The sequence below is a fragment of the Heterodontus francisci genome, unplaced genomic scaffold (assembly GCF_036365525.1).
Source record: "Heterodontus francisci isolate sHetFra1 unplaced genomic scaffold, sHetFra1.hap1 HAP1_SCAFFOLD_1196, whole genome shotgun sequence".
Lineage (NCBI taxonomy): Eukaryota > Metazoa > Chordata > Chondrichthyes > Heterodontiformes > Heterodontidae > Heterodontus > Heterodontus francisci.
The window spans coordinates 117501-122500 of record NW_027141770.1 but is presented as its reverse complement, the minus strand read 5'-3'; positions in this window follow the sequence as shown (position 1 = coordinate 122500).

The following is a 5000-nucleotide window of genomic DNA, read 5'->3' as shown; positions in this document are numbered from 1 at the left end:
CCATTTGCCCTTTCGGACTTAGTCTCTGGACATTATTTTCGAGTTTTTGGTTAATGATTTCACACTTTTTACTTACTTTTGCGATTTTTGGTTAATGATTTCACACTTTTTACTTACTTTTGCGATTTTTGGTTAATGATGACTCTGCTTACTGGTTAATTATTTGTACTTTCGGACTTGGTCTCTGGACATTATTTTCGAGTTTTTGGTTAATGATTTCACACTTTTAACATAATTTTGCGCTTTTTGGTTAATGATTACTCTGCTTACTGGTTAACCATTTGCCCTTTCGGACTTAGTCTCTGCACATTATTTTCGAGTTTTTGGTTAATGATTTCACACTTTTAACTTAATTTTGTGCTTTTTGGTTAATGATTTCATACTTTTTACTTACTTTTGCCCTTTTTGGTTAATGATTACTCTGCTTACTGGTTAACCATTTGCCCTTTCGGACTTAGTCTCTGGAGATTATTTTCGAGTTTTTGGTTAATGATTTCACACTTTAACATATTTTTAAGCTTTTTGGTTAATGATTACTCTGCTTACTGGTTAACCATTTGCCCTTTCGGACTTAGTCTCTGCACATTATTTTCGAGTTTTTGGTTAATGATTTCACACTTTTAACATATTTTTGCGCTTTTTGGTTAATGATTACTCTGCTTACTGGTTAACCATTTGCCCTTTCGGACTTAGTCTCTGCACATTATTTTCGACTTTTTGGTTAATGATTTCACACTTTTAACATATTTTTGCGCTTTTTGGTTAATGATTTCATACTTTTTACTTACTTTTGCGCCTTTTGGTTAATGATTACTCTGCTTACTGGTTAACCATTTGCCCTTTCGGACTTAGTCTCTGGAGATTATTTTCGAGTTTTTGGTTAATGATTTCACACTTTTTACTTACTTTTGCGATTTTTGGTTAATGATTACTCTGCTTACTGGTTAACCATTTGCCCTTTCGGACTTAGTCTCTGCACATTATTTTCGAGTTTTTGGTTAATGATTTCACACTTTTAACATATTTTTGCGCTTTTTGGTTAATGATTACTCTGCTTACTGGTTAACCATTTGCCCTTTCGGACTTAGTCTCTGCACATTATTTTCGACTTTTTGGTTAATGATTTCACACTTTTAACATATTTTTGCGCTTTTTGGTTAATGATTTCATACTTTTTACTTACTTTTGCGCCTTTTGGTTAATGATTACTCTGCTTACTGGTTAACCATTTGCCCTTTCGGACTTAGTCTCTGGAGATTATTTTCGAGTTTTTGGTTAATGATTTCACACTTTTTACTTACTTTTGCGATTTTTGGTTAATGATTACTCTGCTTACTGGTTAACCATTTGCCCTTTTGGACTTAGTCTCTGGACATTATTTTCGGGTTTTTGGTTAATGATTTCACACTTTTTACTTACTTTTGCGATTTTTGGTTAATGATGACTCTGCTTACTGGTTAACCATTTGCCCTTTCGCACTTAGTCTCTGGAGATTATTTTCGACTTTTTGGTTAATGATTTCACACTTTTAACTTAATTTTGTGCTTTTTGGTTAATGATTTCATACTTTTTACTTACTTTTGCCCTTTTTGGTTAATGATTACTCTGCTTACTGGTTAACCATTTGCCCTTTCGGACTTGGTCTCTGGACATTATTTTCGAGTTTTTGGTTAATGATTTCACACTTTTTACTTACTTTTGCGATTTTTGGTTAATGATTTCACACTTCTTACTTACTTTTGCGATTTTTGGTTAATGATTACTCTGCTTACTGGTTAACCATTTGCCCTTTCGGACTTAGTCTCTGGAGATTATTTTCGAGTTTTTGGTTAATGATTTCACACTTTTTACTTACTTTTGCGATTTTTGGTTAATGATTTCACACTTTTTACTTACTTTTGCGATTTTTGGTTAATGATGACTCTGCTTACTGGTTAATTATTTGTACTTTCGGACTTGGTCTCTGGACATTATTTTCGAGTTTTTGGTTAATGATTTCACACTTTTAACATAATTTTGCGCTTTTTGGTTAATGATTACTCTGCTTACTGGTTAACCATTTGCCCTTTCGGACTTAGTCTCTGCACATTATTTTCGAGTTTTTGGTTAATGATTTCACACTTTTAACTTAATTTTGTGCTTTTTGGTTAATGATTTCATACTTTTTACTTACTTTTGCCCTTTTTGGTTAATGATTACTCTGCTTACTGGTTAACCATTTGCCCTTTCGGACTTAGTCTCTGGAGATTATTTTCGAGTTTTTGGTTAATGATTTCACACTTTAACATATTTTTAAGCTTTTTGGTTAATGATTACTCTGCTTACTGGTTAACCATTTGCCCTTTCGGACTTAGTCTCTGCACATTATTTTCGAGTTTTTGGTTAATGATTTCACACTTTTAACATATTTTTGCGCTTTTTGGTTAATGATTACTCTGCTTACTGGTTAACCATTTGCCCTTTCGGACTTAGTCTCTGCACATTATTTTCGACTTTTTGGTTAATGATTTCACACTTTTAACATATTTTTGCGCTTTTTGGTTAATGATTTCATACTTTTTACTTACTTTTGCGCCTTTTGGTTAATGATTACTCTGCTTACTGGTTAACCATTTGCCCTTTCGGACTTAGTCTCTGGAGATTATTTTCGAGTTTTTGGTTAATGATTTCACACTTTTTACTTACTTTTGCGATTTTTGGTTAATGATTACTCTGCTTACTGGTTAACCATTTGCCCTTTCGGACTTAGTCTCTGCACATTATTTTCGAGTTTTTGGTTAATGATTTCACACTTTTAACATATTTTTGCGCTTTTTGGTTAATGATTACTCTGCTTACTGGTTAACCATTTGCCCTTTCGGACTTAGTCTCTGCACATTATTTTCGACTTTTTGGTTAATGATTTCACACTTTTAACATATTTTTGCGCTTTTTGGTTAATGATTTCATACTTTTTACTTACTTTTGCGCCTTTTGGTTAATGATTACTCTGCTTACTGGTTAACCATTTGCCCTTTCGGACTTAGTCTCTGGAGATTATTTTCGAGTTTTTGGTTAATGATTTCACACTTTTTACTTACTTTTGCGATTTTTGGTTAATGATTACTCTGCTTACTGGTTAACCATTTGCCCTTTTGGACTTAGTCTCTGGACATTATTTTCGGGTTTTTGGTTAATGATTTCACACTTTTTACTTACTTTTGCGATTTTTGGTTAATGATGACTCTGCTTACTGGTTAACCATTTGCCCTTTCGCACTTAGTCTCTGGAGATTATTTTCGACTTTTTGGTTAATGATTTCACACTTTTAACTTAATTTTGTGCTTTTTGGTTAATGATTTCATACTTTTTACTTACTTTTGCCCTTTTTGGTTAATGATTACTCTGCTTACTGGTTAACCATTTGCCCTTTCGGACTTGGTCTCTGGACATTATTTTCGAGTTTTTGGTTAATGATTTCACACTTTTTACTTACTTTTGCGATTTTTGGTTAATGATTTCACACTTCTTACTTACTTTTGCGATTTTTGGTTAATGATTACTCTGCTTACTGGTTAACCATTTGCCCTTTCGGACTTAGTCTCTGGACATTATTTTCGAGTTTTTGGTTAATGATTTCACACTTTTTACTTACTTTTGCGATTTTTGGTTAATGATTTCACACTTTTTACTTACTTTTGCGATTTTTGGTTAATGATGACTCTGCTTACTGGTTAATTATTTGTACTTTCGGACTTGGTCTCTGGACATTATTTTCGACTTTTTGGTTAATGATTTCACACTTTTAACATAATTTTGCGCTTTTTGGTTAATGATTACTCTGCTTGCTTGTTACTGATTTCCCCTTTCGGACTTGATCTCTGGCCGTTCTTTTCGACCTTTTTGGATCAGGTTTCCACACTCTGAAATTATTTTGGGCTCACTGATTAGGCGAGATCAAGGGGGCATGCCTGGGCACTTTGGGCTCAGTTTGGGAAGGCGGCGTCCGTGTGCTCCTCCGCCCTTCCCGCACTTGCGGCTAGGTTTGCCAAACTGCGCTGACCCGCAGCCCTGCCTTTTTGCCCACGGCACACGGAACGACTCAAGTCTGGCTCCGTTCCAGGCCGTTGCCTCCGGCTGCCCGCCGTCCGGCCGGCCTGGGACGTACCCCGGCTGACGGCGCCGGAGGCCCTCTAGCAGCCACCGGTGCCGCGGGCCAATGGGTCCGGGCGTTCCGGAGCTATCGGTGGGGAAGTGCTCTCCCCTTTTCCTGACGCCGTTCGCCCGAGCAGAGGTGCAGCCTGACGGGACTGCTGTCGCCTTCCGCGGCGCACCGGCCCCTTTCACCTGCCGTCGACCGCGCGGAGCTCGGACCTCCCTCCCCGAAGTTATGGCCCCGGCGCCGGAGGGTGCCCGGGGCCGGGCATTCAGCGGGGTGAGTCTTAACCTTCCCGGTCAGCCTGCGGGGTCGGTGCGCCGGCACTCGACGCCGGAGGGTCCCCTCTTTCCGTAGAGCCCCGCCCGGTGCCGATCGGCCGGCGGATTGCGGAGCGAACCGCGCCTGACCGACGGGCCTCGGAAACCCGTTGCAGTCGACGGGGGGGAACCGGACAGCGGGACGAGGTGCCGATTCCACCCGCAGATTCGATCCCGAAATCCCGCGGGATTCGGCGGTCCGACCCGACAGATTCAAACGTCGCCCGGGCGGCCCCCAGCGGTCGGGCCGGCCTGGTTCCGCCACCGCCCGATGCCCCTCGCCCCCGGCTACCGCCGGCCGCGCAGACCGAGCGAATGCGGCCGGACGTCCGGCGGCAATCGGCCGGAAAGCGGTATGGCCATTTCCTACTGTCCCTCGGACGGGCAGAGGGGCGGCGCCGGGGCACTCGCGGACCAGGCCGCGCCCCTCCGAGCCCTACCGCCTGCCGTCGACCGCGCGGGGATCGGACCTCCCTCCCCGAAGTTATGGCCCCGGAGCCGGAGGGTAGCCGGGGCCGGGCATTCAGCGGGGTGAGTCTTCACCT